Below are 21,433 nucleotides of genomic sequence, written 5' to 3'. Positions count from 1 at the left end.
ATTTTTTATTTCCGCGCGCGGGTCCCCTATGCTGTTGTCTATTCCAACTATTATCTATTCTGTGCCTACTCTGAATAATGGTTAATCCTACCCTGAGTATAATAAGCGGGCAGTAAAAACGTGATGAATACAATTAATTTTGTACTAATAATATAAAAGGTGTAAACGAGGGCAGTTTAAAACTTAAAAAGTTACTTAATAAAAATGCAAGCCGATCTTATTTTATCGTTAATTATTTGTAACTTAAAATAAATAACTTTCAATGTACCTACCGTACCATATCCAATTAACTCGATTGAATTTAGCCACCTATTTACCTACATAAATGCATGGACAAACGTTATTAATTACTTAGTAGTTAATTATACATTGTTTTCCGATAAGTGCTATTAATGAACAGAATTTAAAAAAGTTCGACCTTCTTACATCATTTCCACAACTCTGAAACCTATAAGTATGTAAAAAATTTACCGTATTTCATTCACAGGTGGTGGAAAGAATACAAAAAATCCGAAATGGCAAGACCATTCAATTTTGTCAAATGGCACGTTTTACTTTAGCTCAGTCTCGATTTGGCCACTTACTCTTTTTGCGTGTCGCATATTTATTTCGAGTTTATAATCTGCCAGATAAAAATGCACACTCGCACAATTTATTTGGCGAGTGGTAACCATTATTAAGGCCAGCGTCACACGCAACCGACGGTCATATGTATTTATTATGATGTTTTTGTGTCAATGTTTACAATGCTCGTATTAAAATCTTACTGGCGCTGTTTAAATAAATTATTACTTTTCGCGGACACAAAGGAATGTTTTTTGAAATTTATATAGTACTTTCTTTTTGGTTCGCAAAAACGGATCTTCAAATAAAAATTTAATAAACTATTACGATAAAATGTTGCAAGAAACCGTGAGATTTTAGAAATTCGCAAGTTTCCATTGCCAGTGTCGATCTATTTATGGGTCGACCGGGTTATAGTTATAGCTGTAATAAACGACGTTAAATTTAATTGGTATCATTCGATCTTTAGCAACTGAGTTCACTTCACACAGTAAAGCGCAGTTCAGTGTTAATAGGCACTAAAATTTAGCTCGAGCTCCAATTTCTTCTGACTAAAGAACTAGACTAGTTTGTAGTAGACTAGTTTGATATGGTATCTACACGCTGGGGATGGGACATGGTCCTACGAATTGGAAGCATGAAAATTGGTTCGGTAGATATACCTTAAAACACTATTTTGGAGTGAAGTATTTGTTTCATATAAGTAATCGATTAATATGTTTAATTGCTGTCTATCCAGTAAATCAATTGTAAGTATTAGGGGCTGTTTCACCATCCATTGATTAGTGTTAACTGGCGGTTAGGTGTGATGCCGTCTCTATTTGTTTTGTTCGAATAGACGGAGACGGCATCACATTTAACCGTCGGTTGACGCTAATCAATGGATGGTGAAACAGCCCCTAAATCTTCTATTAAAAAAAAAAAAAGTTCAATTTCTTTCATAACCAAATTTCGATCCTATGAAACAATTGCCACACGACAAGATTTTAAATTTACAGCACGTAGTAATTATTGCAAATAAAATGTATTCCTGTGTAATGATGACAGTTTATTTATTATTATGTGCATCTGTGTATCATAAAGCGTCATGGGATGAGTTATGCTTTTTATTGCACGTCGACTGTTCGCCGCGGGCTTCCATTACGGAATGTAATGGATTCGAAGTACTGCCAATTGGTAAGGTGTGCTTGTTTGACAAAAATTTTGTGAGCCACAGAATAAGTAATAGTACTTATGAACTGGCTAAGTATTTGACTGTCGAAAAACTAGTATGGCTGTCGCAGCGAGACATTTGTTTAATCCTTCAAACAAAACCAGTAATGCATTATCTATTTTATATATTTTATAAACGTTTTGCTGTTTGTTTTAAAACAATTTGTGTAGATAATTTCGATAAACTTAAAGATGTACCTACTATCAATTATTTTATTTAATATTATTGGACAAAACACGAAAGAAAAATTGTTATCATAACCTCTTGAACTTCATAAAATGTTTTGATGTTTATGCGAGGTAGTAAGACGCATCATATGGGCTTATTATTGTCAGCTTTTGATAAAACTAGATTATGTTAAAAACTTTCTGCTTAAATAGCAAGCTGTCATACCACCAATAACTACAATAATAAAAGTAATAAGTTTCAAATATTACACGGTCGTAACAATATCAGTCCAGTTAATAAAAGCCAACAAAAGCTCTCAGGACGAATAAGTTTAGTTCTTAATGCGGTGTTTCAAAAACTTTGCTCATGTTTTCAATTTTTTTGTCGTTCGCAAAAAAGTTTATACGAAAAGAGCATCAAATCAAAGTTATGTGTCTCCGCTTGGCCGAAACCCAAAGGACAAGACGTGATCGGAAATACTCGGAATTGCCTATTCATGATTTTCTCACATATGGCCAACTTTGCACTGGATCGCGTGAGTTCACAAAAAACTTTTGAGTAGTCTTTGAACGGGGTGCCCCGCGCCTTTTTGTTGCCAACGAGTCGTTCGGAACTAATAGAAAATTCGACAAACGTATTTTTCCGTTACGACTTTTCGGGTTGACTTCAATATTTGCATATGTCAACACGTCTCACGCTTATATACCATTATTTTGTTCATGGTATTAATGCTGTGGTATTTAAAAAAGAAAGTAGAAGCAGTAGATCTAAAGTAAATATAAATATTACGCTATATTGATCAATTTGTAAAATTACTAGGCATGTACATACATACCTACATCGTTATATATAATTTAGAAACATACAAACTGATCGAAAATGCTATAACATTGCTAGAAGCCAGCATAAAAGTGGCAGGTGTAAAAACTGATATAAAAGTCCAAGTTTATCCAGGAACCTATTTGATCCCTACGGTAGCTATATTTAGATCTAACGTGAATTCATGATGAGACGGACCTCTTGATCTATAATACTCTCTACCTTCTGTGTACATGTTAGAAAAGGAGGCTTTACTAATTTCCAACATCCCCAGAACCTAAGTCGATGGTTACGCATTTTTGTAAAATGAAACATTCCGTGGCTTCTAGAGCAACTAATTCAGTAGGAATGCGCCGCGCTCGGACAGAGCTAATTATCTGTCTCGTAATAGTGCATTTATCGTCGCCCGTCGCCCGCCCATCTTTCAACTGCCGCGGTGACACTGGTTTGTTCTCTTTATTGTTCTAAAAAGGATAGCTTTCATGTATTTTTACTCGATTACGGTGAAAGAAAAACATTATAATAAATTATAAACAAAATTAATTTAAAAAAAACGTATATTTTAACGAGGATTTGGTGCACTATGGCAGCCTCTACATGTTACAAACATATGTTACACTCTCCCTTGTAGCAAAATAAGTCTCTGGATGTAAATACCTGTCTAATGAACCTATAAATCAGCATCGCTTCTGAAAGTGGTTGACTAAGAATCACATTTATGCCTTCATTCAACAAACTCATATCTTCCAAATACCTTTTCGTTAAATTAGATTATACCCCGTTGAATATTAACAAGAAGATTTTCATGTACTCGTATAATGCTTTCAATCATACAATTTCTTTACGATTGTTTATACTTGAGTTATTTGAGTATGGATCATCATCTCAACCTATACAGGTTAGAAACGATAAGTGCTCTCGCACAATTATTTCTAAATTATACAAGATATCGAAAAACTGGTTACTGGTCCTGAATCTGCTCTATCAAACGGTAGCAATAATAAGGTTACAACCGGTTGTAATCTATTATTAATATAACAGTTTGTAACCTATTATGGCTACCGTTTGATAGAGCTCGTGAAGCAGTTTCAGGATCAGTAATGTGCGAAAATTACATTTCAAATTTACCATGAGCTCTGCGGTGAAGGAAAGCATCGTGAGGAGACCTGCACAGTTGCACACACCAGGAAAGCAATTCAATCGTGTATGTGAAGTTCTCAATCCACTTTGGGCCCGCGTAGGAAATACGGCCCAAGCCTTCTCGTTCTGATTGGAGACCTGCGCCCTGCACTGGGACTATACATATAAGCCGAGATGAGATTTATGATATTCACAAGGGGTTGGTTGGATTCAATGTTTTGAATATAATTTATAATTGTCAATGAACTACGCTAATTAACTTTAATTTTCTGTTAAAAACGTGCATCAGAGCTACGTCTGCGCAATGTTGTTTGTTTTTTTACTTATATGTTTATTGTAGTTTATTTATTTCTTGTTTACTTACAATAAAATATATTTATATTTCTTAATTTTATTTATATGAGTATATTTGTGTATCATTCCGTGAGTCACAGACGGTTCTGACAGAATATCAGCACTGCAGGCGTCTAAAGCCGCGTATCCATTAGAGCAGCCTCAGGCCGAGCACCGCGAGCCGAGCCATATTTTGTCGGTTTTTTGGCCGTGCTTAAAGGAGCCTCAGTCTGAGCCGTGCCTGCTGCCTCTAGTGGATACGCGGCTTAACGCCTCAGCATAATGCTGCCGCTTCACTTTTGCGGGGACACACAAAATCATATTATTTGAATTTTTGTGTTTCTTTTTTGTTTTACTTGCGTTTGCTGTTAATTGTTGTTTTTTAGTTTTGTTGTATTTGTGTGTCTTTGTGCATGTGAATAAATGTCTTCTATTCTATTCAAAGTAACGCCTGCTTCAATCAATTAGGTATTTAAAATTCACAGAAAGAAATGCAGAGCTCTTGTGCCGAAGCACCGGACCGCGGCGATTCGCGGAAATTTCAAGTTTGTGGCGTCCAAGTGCTGAGATGATATTCCTCCCCCTATCCAAGGATCGTCTAGTGGGTACACCTTCACGCGCAAGCTGAAGGATTACTTATTGACGCTCCAAAAATACTTTCCCTAAACCAGCACCTTGGCGTACCGTCCGTATTGGTATTTCGGCTTGTTGTTTTCAAACAATTTATTAATCCCTGCTTTTTACTTTTTGCGGTAAGTAATATATTTTTCACTTCTCACGCTCTAAAAGTAGGTTAATATAGCCTTACGAGTAAAGTGAGTATTTTAGTCCCTAGGGAGTAAAAGTTTTTTTTTTAATTTACTTCGAGTGACTTAGATAAACTCAAACAGCCAGTACTTGCTTAGTTTTTGGCATAAAGTAAGATTGTGTGTGGACCATTTTCATGACGAAAATGTTACGTTCTTAGTCTACGTGGTCTTAGTTCTATGCTTTTTACGCATAGAAGGTGGCGCCATTCTATTTATTCCAGTTTGTGTATGGACCATTTCGCCGATGCGTCAAGTGATAGTGAAAATTATGATGTCGAGCAAAGAGCAAAATACATAATTGATAATCTTTTGCCGCCGAAATCTAGAAAGATTTATTTAAAAACCTAAAATCTAGAAAAAAAAATATGGACTGGAGGAATAAGAAACGCATTAATTCTTTCACAGATTTTTTTTTCTCGCAATCGAAGTGAAAAATAGAGTTTGCACCTCGAGACTAAAATTCAATATAAACCCTCGGATAAATAGACACCCTCGCTATAAGCTTATTTTAGTCCCTCGATAAAAAACATACTATATTTATTTCTTGGTCACTTATAATTTAATTTAATCTATATTTATTTGCGTGAAGGTAAGTGGTTTATTTATTTATATATTTGTGCATCTTTCCGTGACTCACAGACGGTTCTGGCGGAAAATCAGCGCTGCTGGCGTTTAACGCCTCAGCATAATGCTGAGTCAGCCACCGTTTCGCTTTTGTGGGGACACACAAAATTGTGTATTATGTTACTATTTTCATGTTTTTTTTGGTTTATTTATGTGTATTTGTGTGTCTTCCGTAATGTCTTCTTTCTTTCTTTCTCTAGAGTTGAGTCCCATTAAATAAGAAAGTGAAAATGCTATGATGTGTATTTATTTTAAGACTGATAAGAAATTATATGGTTTACAAGATCTCCAATCGATATAAATGAACGAACTCAAAATCAATTTACGATGAAATGTTAACTGTACCTTATAAACCGTGCAAACACAGTCATGAATCAAATAAAAACTAGTTTCATTAACTACTTTGATCTTAGAACTTGAATTGTTTCCGTTTGTTTTGCCATAAATTCGCAACTTGATTGTCTTGTATAAATCATGTTTATAATCGACACGAATGTTATAAATAAGAAAGTGAGTGTTTTTTCCTTATCTATCTCTATTTGTAAGTATGTATGTTTTATATTAAAAGCAAGTGGGCAGTAAAAGTTCAAATTATGTATTTCCAGAAGGTTTAGAAATACTGTTTTTTCTGTGATATTTGTTATAAATGCTGACGAGTTTATCAATTAAGTACTTCATATTAAAAAAAAACTACTATTTCTTTTATTTATCTTTTAGGAATGCGATTCCAAAAGCGGAAATATTATTCGAGAATTTTGTCAGAATTAAAAGGGGGCAAATTTGTACTACTAAAGTTAACTTTCGAGTGATGTTTTCACAGATGATATTTCAAAGCTCTTTGTAGAGTTTTAGTTTTTAATGTAGTAAAACTATTTCATCGCTCAAACGAAACATAAAGTAAAATATAGTAACTTTATAAATGGGCACTATTGCAATTGGCAACTGGCTTGTGGTTGAGTAAATCCTTGCTAAACGTCCACACCGTTTACCTATACCTATGTATGAATAGAATTAGGTAGGTACCTACATATCATAGAGGTTATACGGTTCGATTTCGGTTTGCAATTAAGGTATAGAGCTATGTGTGAATGTATCTCGGTGTTTGGTCACGAATGTATGTAAATAATGAGCGCTGCTTTATTTATTTAAAATTTTGTAGAAGTTATTTAACTTTATGTGGTTTAAGAGTTGATTCGCACCGCTTTACGTCTACCTATTGTAAATATTATGCTTTGGCGTTTTTATGTAGATAAAGACAATGAATTGTTACTTAAAAAAATCCCTTAGGAATATAATTAGAAACTTTTATGAAGGCTTTTAAAGAATAGAAGATGAAAATCTTGTTTTATCCCTGTTTTCGTTTGAAGATTTTCTAAACAGGAGTGTCTAGTTGTAACGATAATAGACAGTTGTATCAATTAATTTGATAATGGCGGTTCTCCAACATAAAATAAAGTGCGTAATTTCATTACAGTGTATTAGAATACATTTTAATGTAAATAAAATCAATGTTTAATACTACTATCAATACTATAGAACCATTTTGTTCCCAGACTCATTGTAGAGTATTTTCACACTAAGGTTTCATTCTGAATTCCTTTATCAAGCAATGCGACATCATTAGGACTTTTTATGTAAAAAGGTTCTACAGAGTACACCACATTTCAGTTGGTTATATACTAATTACCTACCTAAGTATTAATTAGGTACTGAAAAGGATTTGAAGGGAAGGAAGGAATACAGTGTGGAAAAATAAGCCGGGCCCTGGAGGGAAACTACCATAAATCCTTAAGTTGGCTCATTTTACTTAAAGGAGACATTCCTTTATTTTTAAAAAGAAACAAAACTGCACTCAAAGATTTTCTAAAACTCGCTTGCCTCGCCCGGCACTCAAACCAACTAAAATTAAAAAAACAACGCTATTTTATTATATTAATCGATAGGATTATTATTCAGGATAAAAAATATCTAACAAACATTTGGTCTTAAAAATAAAAATGGTCGTAAATCAATTTGTTACACTTATATTATTTAACTGATAAGTTGTTCGAAATGAGTAAGTACTAGGTAATATTCATAAAAGAACTTGTGTACTAGGTATTCTTCATGAATATCTTGTACGACAGAAGAGAGTAAGACCAAATGTTTGTTAGAGAAGTTTTATCCTGAATAATAATCCTATCGATTAGTATAATAAAATAGCCAGTGTTTTTTTTTAATTTTAGTTGGTTCGAGTCCTGGGCGAAGCAAGTGAGTTTTAGAAAATCTTTGAATGCAGTTTTGTTTCTTTTTAAAAATAAAGGACTATCTCCTTTAAGTAAAATGAGCCAACTTAAGGATTTAAGGTAGTTTCCCTTCAGGGCCCGACTTATTTTCCACACTGTATAAAAAGGAAAACAATGACGCCAAAATACGGATTTGTAGAGCTATTTAGTTCAAAGCTCAATTTGAGTATCTTTCTAGACTTCAGGCGACTCCAGGACTGGTACTTACCTCTTTCAAAGACTAGGAATAGCAGTTAGAGAGGTAACGCGGCCAGTGTCCTAGGGTCGATGCCTGTGGCAGTAAATGTTGAAGACGTGTTTACTTTGTAGATACCTAGTTTTAGCTAGTTTCTATAATTGTTAGTTTATAATATTTTAACTACATCTAGTATCCCACTAATATTATTAATGCAAAAGTTTGCAAGTCTGTTTGTTTATTTGTTACCTTTTCACGTCTACGTAATTCGCTGAACCGATTTAGATGAAATTCGGTACACAGATAGTTTGAATCCCGGGGAAGGATTTGAGATAGTTTCCCTTATTCCTCGTAGGATATATCAAGCCATCAATTTTAACTCGGATAATTTCATAGTTCCCGCAGGATAGTGATAAACAAATTCTACGCGGATAGAGCCGCGGGCAACAGGCTAGTGTTGAATTAATTAAAATACCTATTAATATTACAATTAATTCGTATGTACCTATTTGTTAAACGATTCATACCTACAGTAATTTAAATTCCATGTCAATACAAAATCCGAAATGCCAACCACCTACACTAATATCTGGGGTACCCTGTACTGGAAAAGTACAGTTCGTCAGTTGTAGAGTTACCACTGACCTTTAACTACAATTAAAATTGGTAAGCGGTCAAAAGTAATTTAAGCATTCCGTAAACTAATTTCACTTTGAGTACATTAAAGCTTGCCAATATGTGTCTAGTCGAATGATAAATCGATTTGCAAAGACCAATTTCTGTCAAAAATGCAGCAAAAGCTTCGTGTTTATGGACATAAGGTAATCGCTGCCTACATCTCGTAGATTAGACATCTTTAAGCATAAGCAGTGTGTCTTAAATTAGAAAGAAAGAAAGGAAAGTCATTTATTCTAAAACGCTAAATATTAATTTGTTGAATGTAGTCATTTTCGGACTTTATTTATGTTAATTTTTGGTTTCATATCATTCTTGTCAACAAAAGGATACCCTGTTGATTAGCGCGGTTTTTGTATGAACTCGGTTAACTGATATTTTATGATTGCAAGAGAGTATAATCTCTTAGTGTTTTATATTAGTTTGGATATTTGCTTGCGTTCGTAGAAAAAAATATTGAAGGACAAACAGACAAACAGACGGACAACGAAGTGCACACAACCTTAAATCAAAGAAAAAAGAAGGTAAATAGAATAGAATATTTATATGTATACCCCCTATTTCACCATCCATTGATTAAATTTATTTGTCGGATAAATGTGATGCAGTCTCTGTTTGTTTTGTTCGAATAGACGGAGACGGCATCACATTAATCGTCAATTTAAATTAACCAATGGGTGTTGAAACAGCCCCTTAACACTTTTAAATCAGGTGCTCCTAAAGCGCCTTATCGCGTCGTCTACTAATCACTGATAATACTCGTAGCAAAGCTCGGGTGTAGGCGGTACAAGTGATTTGGTCAGACGTCAGACTAATAAAGTCCGATATGGATCCGCAGCAAAAACCTAACAGCAAGGGCGTAGGGCCGGTGACTAATAGAAGAAACTTTGCAAGTGTGAGACGACTAAATAGGTGAAGTGAACGGCGAGCCTCCAGAGGCAATAGCACACGTGCTTAGTCGTGATTCTATCAAGCACGACCATGCCGGACCCCAGGCCACGGCCATATGTCGCCAACTTACGCACCAATTAGACACTTTTCACTTAGATAACACTAGGTTGAATACATGGAAATATTCTCGTTAGTGTCGCGGCGTTGTGGGAAGTTTGTACGGAAAGTTGTACGAGCGGTCCCGCGTGCGAGTCGGCGTTGGTAGCGAGCGCGCGACTGAGTCCCCTTCGAGCGGAGCTTACACTGATTTTTTGTCGGAGGCATCGCCACTCCGCCTGCTCCACATTCGACGACCGGTGTAGCTACACGACTATTATCCGACCCGACATATCACGTACGCACTTATATGAAACACTTAACGGCTAGGTAACCACTTCAATCAACTGTATTGCCTCACTTACCTGCCGGTCTACGTGTCTACCACAATTACGTACCTATAATAATTTCGCAACGCGAGTGTACATTGCCAATATTGGATTATTAGTTTTGTTATACAAATTGTTTGCTGCATTAAATTAGCTTACTTGAATATGTTCAATAACTTAATAAGAAATGTTACGTACCTAACCACAGAATTAATAGTAAGAAGAATAGAAATGACATGAGACCGCAAGGCGCCCTTATGACTAAAAAGCCATATACCTACTTATTTTCCCTTTTTCCGGCTTTTCTGTTACGGAGCACCCAAGCCATAGATTTAATTGCTCAAAAACTGAGTTATAATAACTGCAAAGAATGTGTTTTAAAATTGTTAAGTTATACTTGTGAGCACCATTATTTAGCAAATTCAGTAAAAAAATTGACCAAGTGCGAGTCGGAATCGCGCACCGAGAGTTCCGTACTTATAAATTTGTAGATGCCTGTGAATAATGCTCATAAGCAAAATGTACGTTGCGTGGGATCATTTTAGTTAGATTGATTACTGACATGGAAAGACAAATAAAAAAATCAAGTTTTTCCGATTTTACTTAATGGTTGCGCTAGAGAGCTACCTTCGTATCTTGTGTTCTGTAAGAACACCTTCTGCATATTACCTACGTTGACTTAGAAGCTTATTGAAGTATTTGATATGATAAACTTGATTGGTCAACAAAGTGATCCTATAGGGTTCCATTTTTCATTTTGTGAGAACCTTGTATTTACTAACAAGTGTTATACTTCTCATTTCTGCAACCTTAATAACTAGTTACAATATGTTAGTTCTATGTAGACAATGATAATAATTCAACTTAAAGCTTTGAAACCTATGTCGGTTATAGATAGGTTATGTAACTGAATGTAGGTAACCATTCAATTTTAATTAAGCTGGTTTCATAATTACATGTTTAGCCTTGTAGGTTCGACGCATCTGCCATTCCTCCAATAATGCTAACTTACCATCAATGAACATAATACTCGTTTAACTCTCTAGTTTAAAAAATAAAAATGTAACACCTCTCCCTTCCTTTTAGGCTAGCACAGGTGCTTATAAGCTGCAAATTTGAATATATGTTACACTTCTGGTAATGGTCCTAAAAACATATTAAAAAAATCAGAAATAGCAGTTACTTAATTTGAGATGTCTATGATGTATACATTTCGATTGGTTATTACTCTTATACTTGTACCTAAAGCATAGCTTGTCCCTAAAAGATGGGTCACCTTCGTAATTCATAATATTGTTTGTCCTAAAATCAAATGCCATACCACTTTTGCCATAAACACTTTTGATATATCATTCATTTGTCAAAATTATTATTTGCCATAATGTTGTTACGTCCTAATGATCATAATCCTTTAAATCCCTAATTTGCTTTGTACTAATATAAGTAAGACATAAAACTTATCAGTCATAATATGGAAAACCATAATATTAAATGCCATACTAGAGTAGGCGTCGGCAAACCGCAGCTTGCGAGCCAGAAAAGTAGGTTAGGTTAAGTTAGAACTGCGACCCAAATAGAAACAAACCCCTGCTATAAAAGTAGATTAGGTTAGGTTAGAACAGAACTGTGACCCCTACAAAAACGAACCGCTACCAGAAAAGTATAACTACAAGTAAAAAAATCCCGTGGGAGTCCTCGATAATGGCATCGTAGTTTTCATTTACGATGCATTAAAAATAACCATGGCAAATTTCATGACTCAGTGGTTTATTCGAGATTTTATCCCTATCCCGTGGGAATATCGGGATAAAAAGTAGCCTATGTGTTATTCCTGGGAGGAGGCCTGTGCCAAGCAGTAGGACGTGTATATAGGCTGAGATGATCATGATGTTTTATTACAACTGTTCGGGATATACATTCCAAATTTCATACAAATCCGTTCAGCCGTTTTAGAATGAATGAGTAACGAACATACACACACATACATATACAAACTTTTGCTTCTATTATATAAGTAGGATTATTATTATGACAAACAAAGTTAGTACATAGATGTTTAAAGTATTCAGTACTTAAGAAAATAGTGCAAATAAGCATTATACAATATTAGGATAAACAATATTATGGCATTTACGTTAGGACAAACGTTATTATGGCAAAAGATCACTATGACCAGAGTACCCCTAAAAGATGGCTGGCATCGTTTTTTAAAACAAACGATTTAATTTTCACATGATTATAGGTATGCAAAATAAGAGCTCTCTAAGCTCTCTATGCTAAGTCGTAAACACACATATAATGAACGCACGGACAGATATAGTTAAAAAGTATGTATAAATAACTCTTTTGGTAGGTACATACAACACTTAAACTATAAGTATTTCTTTAGCACTACCCAAAAAAAAACAACGGGGTGCATAGACGAAATCAGTACTTTTCGTAAACGAAATTCTGATGTAAAGGTCTACAGTACGTAGGTTTAAATATAGTATTTTTCATACATACTTAATAGGCTTATTTTTCTTTTAGTGATACCACATTCATTTTAATTTGTCTCTCTGATCATATGATAAATACCGCGTCAGACTAAGCGTAAAGATAAATTAAACTATTGATGCCGTCATTAATCTTGGGCACAAGTTATAATTAGTTAGCTCCATAAAGAAATCGTTTCCGTGAAGAAAATAGAGAAAAATAAACATTGAGTATAAAAGTCTATTGGTCTGAAAGTGATCAATGTGACTGTAAAGTTACGGTCACACTTGCGCTAAGGGTTTTTCGCAATAGTAACATGTTTTACCGCTTACTGTGCTGTTATTTCTTTACCTAGGTAGAACGAATCGGCGTTGCTTTGACAATAATTATAATATTATTGAAATAAAGTTCTAAAACTTCTCCAATCCATAATACATAAATTTAACACTCATCACGCTTCAGTTAAATTATTATCGAATAATATAATGATTGAAAAGTACTATTGCAAAGTAAACTTCGTCTGAATTACAATACAATGCAATATTTTTAGGATGTTTTATAAATAGAAAGTTCTTCGGTGCAGTCTAAAAAATTTAAATAGTTTAACACAAACTCAAAGTTAGTTGAAAATAAAATAACCTAACCATAAAAAAAACATTTTTAATACAAGCTTTTTTTTGCTGACTATACTTTTTGTTGATTGTACTACATTTGCGTAACAAATTTCAAGTCAATGCTATTAACTGTTGAAGAGTTCCGTCCTGCGGAGACGATCCTGGCTAGACTACCAGGATGTCACTACTAGATTATTGTATTGTTACGCGATTTACATAAGTAGGTATTCCGAATTTCAAGTCAATCTGACTACTGGAAGTTGGTCAAATTTTGGCTTGCAAGATTTGATTACAGACAGATACAGACAACGGGACAGGTGAAACTAAATAAAAGCTTCTAAAAAGCCTCGTTTATATTTTTAAGTAAGATTTTAAACAGCGAAGACGTTTTTTGCTCACCTTGCCGAGAGTGCTATTTCAACACCAAAATGTTCGCGGCGAACTCCTTTCAGTAACTCGACTGATACCTAGTATGAGCTTCTTTAGAAATTCTAAATTTTGTTTTGGTTCCGGTGATAAAAATAAAATACCTACCTACTTTTTGCATAAAGTTTTCTTCTAGCCGAATACTTCGTTCGTGCTTGTAACATCTCAAGCTTGACAGCTAGTCAAACATGGCGCAACGCTGCTAGAACCAATTTGTGGACGTCTTGTAGCTGTCTAGTGTAAATATGATCTAATAAATCTTATGTGAATCCGACTTAAGCATAATTTATTTCAAAAACTTGTATGTTAATGAAAAATCTAATTCGTTAACGATGCGGACTAATTAAAAATTAAATTAACTAGGAAAAGAAAATGATCTGTTTAATTATAAACTTTATAGTTTTATTTTATTATGCAGGTTCGATAAATCCATGTATTACTGATGCCTGTTCTTTTATGCCTTGAATAAAGCGGTGGTAATGGCCAATATTTTAGGTATTTAATTTCATTTCTTAACATAGTTCGTGCAGGTAAGTAAATAAAGTAAGTAAAAATAAGGTAAATTATTTGAATCTAAAACAAAAAAGAGCGAACATTTCTTGAACACGGTTTACGACCGTAAGAAATCGGATTATTTTAGGAAAACAAAAACCAGCAGAATGTGTAAAATTTATCGCCCAGCCCTTAAACTCGACCGATCTTTGTATTTATCATTTGATCTGTGATTAATGTACAAAATTAGCTTTATCTGCACAAATTATTCGGCTTTCAATTGATTCAGTGTGATCTTTGGTAGAGCGTAAAGGCAATTTAGATAATATCGAACGCGGTCAGATATTTTTAATGAATCCCACTTGTATTTTTCATAATGGTGCGCGTCTCCTTTCAACTTTTTATTTTGTTATCTTGTTTTTAATTGGCTCTTCCTATAGTAACCGAATAACATGTCATTCATTCCGTAAATAGACGCTTCTTGAGAGACGTGAATCCAGTTTCAAAGCTTTTAGCATTTAATTTTGCAACATCCGGACATTATTGTTGCCAAATAATTTGTTTGCAAACATTTAAAACATTTGTAACCCGAGTTGAAAAATCTAATGTTTTTTTAATACTAGATCTCAGTCACCATTTATTGTCGTCAGTGACCGATTATTGTGGCATTTTTTAAACGTACTACCTGATACCAAATAACAATAAAATGAACATTGACGTAGCTAAAGTTAAAGTGTTTAACTCTTAGTTGGCTATCGCTATGGTGACATTTGCTTTGCTTTACCAGAGAACAGTTAAGGAACCTAAGTCGACTGAAGGAGTAAGTAAATAAAAAGTTCATCTAGAAAACTGTTGGAGTCGACTATTTGTAATCCAGTTATCGCCTCGAAGGGTATAAGGTGGGCGAATTTACACGGAAAAGTTCGTGGCATTTGTCGGATCGAGTGATGCTGGCTACAAATTTCCTTTTTGACCTGATTGCGACAGAAGTCTCGCTCAAGTTTCCTGAATATATATGAACTTTGTAGCACACTGTTAAAGGCTAAAAAATAGGCTTTGCCCAATTAAACTAGTGGCTGAAAAGGTGATAATTGTTGTTGCCGTCAATCTTTTTGTCATTATCATATTTATATTTTTACACAAAATTTCTCAAACTAAGCCTTGAATGATAAAGCGATTTTTAACTACTACTTACCTGATTGCTAAAGTAACAAGACAGTCGTAAGTAATAAATTGTGATTTAAACAAAGTTTACGAGACGCGTCCGCATGATTCACGCATTGCACGGCAATTACAAATTATGTTGTCAAAAGAATATCAAGGGTCCGCCTTAAGGCGTGTGAGATGAAATTTGAGGCATCTGGTACGTAGCGACACTGATGATATCAACTTTAATACGCTTTAAGTGATCCCAGGCCGCCAATTTTGTTCAAAGAAGCGAAAATATTATCGAAAGATTTTTGACATTTTAGAACTCCATAAAATTGGATCAGTTAATGAAATAAAGGTCATAATATTACTATTACAAATGGCATAAAGTGTAAAAAAAGTATTCTACTACGTGTAAAAGTATAGTGAAAATTATAGTCAACTAGCTGCCTGCGAAGTATTCATTGGCTATCCCGCGGGAACAGTCAATGTCCTGGGAAAAAAAGTATTATAATATATGTTAATGCAGATTACAAAATATCCGTGTGCTAAATTTTATCTAAATCCGTTGAGCCGTTTTTGCGTGATGAAGTATTTAACAATAACATACAACAATTTAAACTTTCTCATTTATTCTTAGATCATATGGTGCGACAGAGCAACTTCTTGCACGGTGACATACACACACGCACACACACACACACACACACATATGACAGGTACGGATTATTTGTTACTCTCTATATTGATTAGTTACTATTATTATAAAATACTGTTACTATATTACAATTTAAACTTTTTCATTTATACTTTTAGCCTAAAGGGACGCCCCACCGTAAATCTACTTACTTATATTTATTATTAATATGAAATCATAATAATTACTGATTATTCAAATCATAATGATTACAATCTAATCTGACAGACAATAAAGTTTACGTAATATGATTCTAACAACGTTATCATCGAATTTCTAGAGCATTCCAATGTCCTTAATAATATCGTAAAATAAATTGTAAGTCCAAAGATGAAGCGAAATCTCATTGCAATAATAATAAAGCTATACTTTTGCGATGTGCCTGCTGAATTTAAACTCGTTTGGCTCCGCTCACGCCACGCGTGTCTGCAACTTTTATTAAACTGACGCTGTCTCAAATGGTGCAAATCTCTTTCGAATGTGTTTGTGTCATTTGCTGAGATTACGCCAAGGCTCGACACCACTATAAGCTTGTAATATTGCCAGTGTCAACAGGATAATATTCAAATTAAATGGCTCACTCGAAGAAAATGTTTATAATATTGCTGTCGTTAGCATTTGATACTAGAAGTAAGAACTTAATCCTTTCACCTGTTCAAACATCGAAACGAATGCGCTATAACCATTAGTGTCATACCATGCTTTGTGTAAAAATGGTGATAGGTACAGCAATTTGTCCCAAAGAAGTCAAATGATGATAATAAAATTGATTTATTGAGGAATTAATTTCATTTCTTAATAAATTCAATAAACACCATAATTACACTAAAATAGTTGTAATAATAATCATACTCATAATAATCAATTAGGTACTTATACATAAAAACATAAGTAAAACAACCTTCAAAACTCTTAATCCTAGGCATTTTTTCCTCGCGTGCTTAAATTGTATTTTTAACTGACTTCAAAAAAAGGAGGAGGTTGTCTATTCGGTTGTATTTTTTTTTTGTTTGTTTGTTACTTTAGAACTCCGTCATTTATGAACCGATTATTTTTTTTGTTTTGCGTTCGTCTATGAATGCTTTTAATTAGGTCCCATAAGCACCAAATCAGGATCTGATGATTGGATCCTAAGGAAATCGAGGGAACTCTTCAAATGTTGTAGGGACACCTTGGTAATTTTGATATATTTAGTAGTAACTCGTGCATTTGCTCTTGAAAATCATCATCTGGTGAAGTGAAACTGATGATGAAGACCACAGTTGACCCTCGGAGTTACTACTCAATAACAAGTATTTCATGTGTTGAATTTCAATTACTTTAACACAGTTGCTAAGCAATTTATGCTCCTCGTAATGCATATGTCGGTGCCTCAGCACGAGCCAGCAGGAGTAATTGAAGCCCAATATGTAGTGCGTAGGTGAGTTAGGCGACTACCTATAGGTCCACTCCTGCTGGCTCGTGCTGAGGCACCGACTTCAGACTGGTAGAAAATTATTTTCATGGTTTTTGTAGTGAGTTCAATTTTTTGTTCAATTTTTTTTTTATAATTGAGACAGGACGCAACGCTCTTTTCTGACAAACTTGACCTGACCAACGTCAACAAAAACTTTAACGTTTCAAAACGATTAATATTTAGTATTTTTGTCTTATTACTTTGTAGCAGAGATAAACGATTTAATTCCGGCTTAGTCCCGACGTCTCTGCAAGTGAATGTGTACTTAATTTGACTGTTATAAATGAGGTGGTTTAAAATTCTACAGCGAGTACGACAGAACAGTGCAATTAATGCCGTATGAGTCTTTGTACAAAAAGGGTTCCGTAGAAATAATATACCTACTTGAAATGTGTAACTAAGTTAAAATAAGGAAGCAATATTAGCATTACACAATAGAGATGTACACGGGAGAACTTATTGCCTTTTTATTATTTCTTCTTTTTATATAACATAGAACTGGGAAGACGTAAAATAAAAATTAACGAAAATATAATAACAACATTGGAATCAACAGTTTTGTTTCTGCTAACGAGTTAACTAACACGGATAAAAAATGAGTTAAAATTGTTTTTGTTTGCAAAAAAAAATACTAAAAACAGTACACTTAGTAAGTTAAATTTAAATAGTAAATTTGTATAATAGACGATATTGGCAGCTCAACTTTAGTTTTCCATTTTTCAACAAAAACAAATTATCACTACGTTTGGGCAAATTGCTTTTGTTATTATACAGTGCACAAGTTTCACCTACGAGTTCTGATTGCAAGTTTGGAAATATAAGAAAAGCAATAAAAAATAATTGATTCAATTTGCACAGGTACCTTTTACTTAGACGTCGCAAATTGCATTGAAAACAGAAAAAGTTACAAAGTACCTAACTCTAACCTCCCGTCGTATTTTTAGCATTTCTTTTTACCGAATAAGTTTGATGCTATAAAATGTTTAACTGACAAGAAAAATAATCTTGCTAGGTTAGAAAGAACATTTAATAATATTAAATATATCGTCCTGGATAACTCACGTCTTAAATCGAGTTTAGCCCGACATGTTGTGAGTTATCCGGGTCAATATATTTAATATGAGTGAGTCTCACGGTAGTTTCATGTTCAAAAGATTGAATTTTTTTGAAATATTTTAAATGGAGCCCACATGAAGTTACATTGCTTCGTCTCGCATCTTTTTGTCAGTAGGTTCAGTAAAGCCAGGCATGGATCTAAATATGCAATTAAGGCATGAAAAAAGGTCTTAAATATATAATAAAAAGTAGAACCTAATGTTGCAAAGTTAAACTAAAAGTGATTTAATTGTAAACGTAGGTGGAGTCACCAGCATCAATACTGACAGAACAAAGCGTGCATAATACAAATAGATAAAATACAATTTAAACTAGAATTAAATCGTAATATACAAAAAAACCGACAGCTTGTCTCCCGGTCCATTCGAGAACCTTCTGACCTCATCGGCCATCAGTCCTGCGAGCAATGTACACCCCCGCCCACTGCCACTTTAGTTTCGCAATTCTTCGGGCTATGTCGTAACCTCCGACCGGAAGACGAGCTGTCGGTAGGCCTCCAACAAGATGGAGCGACGACTTGGTTAAGATCGCGGGATCGCGGTGGATGCGAAAAGCACAAGACCGGTCTGTGTGGAGAGCCTTGAGGAGGCCTATGTCCAGCAGTGGACGTCTTTCGGCTGACATGATGATGATGATGATGATACAAAAAAACAAGCATGATTACTGAAATGTCAACGTTTTAATACAAAAAAAATTAACTAGCCTACAATAGTGTCCCACTGCTGGGCAAAGGCCTCTCCTCTTGATCTCCACACCTCCCGGTTCAGCGCAATGTCAGGCCAATCCCTTGCATACGCGTCTAAATCGTCCCGCCATCTCCTTTTTTATCGGTCTGCCTCGCCGTCGACGGCCGTCCTCCGGTGCCCACCAAGTGACTGTGTGAGCCCACCTCTGTGTGTGCATGCGACAGACGTGTCCAGCCCAGTCCCACTTCAGCTTAGCAGTCTCTTTCCCAACGTCGGCTATACGTGTTTTTGAGCGCAGCGTAGTGTTTCGGATTCTACACCTAGTCCATTTTACACCTAGTATGCTGCGCTCCATCGCTCTCTGGCAAACCTTGGACTTCTGGTTTTCGGTCAGAGACCAAGTTTGTGCACCATAGGTTAGGACGGGCAGGATACACATGTCGACGAGTTTTCGCTTAAGCGATATCGGAAGGTTTCCCTTCATAAGTTATTTCATGGACCAGTAGCTCTTCCAAGCGTTTTCGACGCGCCTTTCAACTTCTTTGTCTTGTCGGTTGCTAAAAGAGACTACCTGGCCCAAATAAATATACTCGTCAATAAAAATAATAAATAATCAAAATTAATTATTGTAAATTTTGATGCCGTATTATGACAATATTATGTAGACACAAAGTGGTGTAGACAGTGCTGTACTACATAGCAAATGTCCAGTAGCCGCAATGCCGCAATTGACATATCTAAGAATTAAGATACTTACATTAGCAAATTTTATAAATTTCAGATAAAGTGATTGGATAAACTCAATGCACTCTTATAAATTAGCTGGCCGGTCGTCAAGATTTATTACATTGATGCGCTTTACCTTCTGTTGGTTCAGTATTTTAGGGAGGTAAAGAATACTTCGAAATATTGCTTACACAGCCTACCACAATTCTTTGAGGGCATCGGAAACGTATGTGGATGCAAACAATTAATCACGTTGTGAAATACCCACGAGTTAAGCAGTAAACATTGGACACACTGCGGGGCAGCAAATGAAACATTATTTTGGTTAGAGAAACGATAAAAACAAAATAACCCACAAGGAGTGGGCTATCTTTTATAAAAATCGAAGGTTCATTACTTTGATGGATACATGAAGAATTTTATTATGAGCTTAAAGCTTCGGTAATGTTGTTAGATGTGTCAAATATTAAGCTAAAGGATAGGAAACAAGTATTTATTCCACAATCTACTCGTAAGATAGAGATTGATCTTGTTTAGTTCACATAGGTACAATGTGGAAGTAATTGGTGATATACATGTCCGTGAGCGGCGGTGATTGCTTTCAATAAAAAAAAACTGTCAACATTGTCAATAAAACATCTGTAAAAGCTACTCAAAACGAAGCTTGTTAAAATTTTTGCTTGCATACTGACCATTAAATTATTTGCAGTTGGCGTTAATACGGGCATATTTTTCGAACCGTAAGTCCGTAAGTATTTTGCACACATCCAATTACGATCATTCGATACATTCACACCAAGAAGGGCTGTTTGTATAAGAAGACATAAATCATTGTGAGACTGCCAACAAAGTAATTTCTTTGGATGGCGTGTATAAAGCGAATTATTCACCCAGCGCTAAACAGCTATAATGTTTTTACAACTAAAATTGTAGTTATAAATGAAGGAGCTTCAATTGGTTAGTTTTAAAGTTATTCTGTGACTATGACTTAATTAAAAGTATCGTTCTGTTAATTTTATTAACACTCAATAGTAATCACGTTCTGTGAGGAGGCCTGTGCCCAGCATTGGGACATGTTAAGGACAAGATGAAGTAATCCCGTTCGTTTAGTCGTGAGCCTAGTCGCTACAAAAAATAAAAAGTAAAAAACGGATATGGTTAGATGGACAGATAAACGGACAGGTGTCAGTTTATTAAAACACGGAGATATAAATCGTGTTGGATAGAACATTAAGTTATAGTTGTATAGCGTCCAGTAGTCTCTCCATTTAGATTTTATCATTACGCTATCTATTAGAGCACTTTCACGGTGGTAGTAGGTACCATAGCGAAAATATGTATAAAATAGCTTAGATTGTGTGTGCGTGTGTGTGTGCGTTTAGGCGGGAAAAAAATATCCCGCCTTTACAGGTATGGGTGATGCCCATAAAAAAAAATATTTTGACAACTTTGTCGTTGTAGTTAATAAACATACC

The 21,433-nt window shown here is 34.9% G+C and overlaps 1 protein-coding gene across 5 annotated transcripts in view; it reads right to left on the bottom strand.

Annotated features, from left to right (window-relative positions):
• The window catches only part of LOC141436180 (monocarboxylate transporter 10-like), a 120,031-nt gene that overhangs the window by 51,146 nt on the left and 47,452 nt on the right, over window positions 1-21,433 (bottom strand). For 2 of the 5 annotated variants that reach the window (XM_074099064.1, XM_074099063.1), the window contains exon 1: window positions 9,831-9,987. The exons of 1 other annotated variant lie outside the window; for it this stretch is intronic. The gene's annotated coding sequence lies outside the window, so the exon portion shown is untranslated. 2 more of the 5 variants (XM_074099067.1, XM_074099066.1) reach the window with 2 other exon arrangements.

The sequence above is a fragment of the Choristoneura fumiferana genome, chromosome 16 (assembly GCF_025370935.1).
Source record: "Choristoneura fumiferana chromosome 16, NRCan_CFum_1, whole genome shotgun sequence".
Classification (NCBI taxonomy): Eukaryota; Metazoa; Arthropoda; class Insecta; order Lepidoptera; family Tortricidae; genus Choristoneura; species Choristoneura fumiferana.
This window is presented reverse-complemented; position numbering and strand designations above follow the sequence as displayed.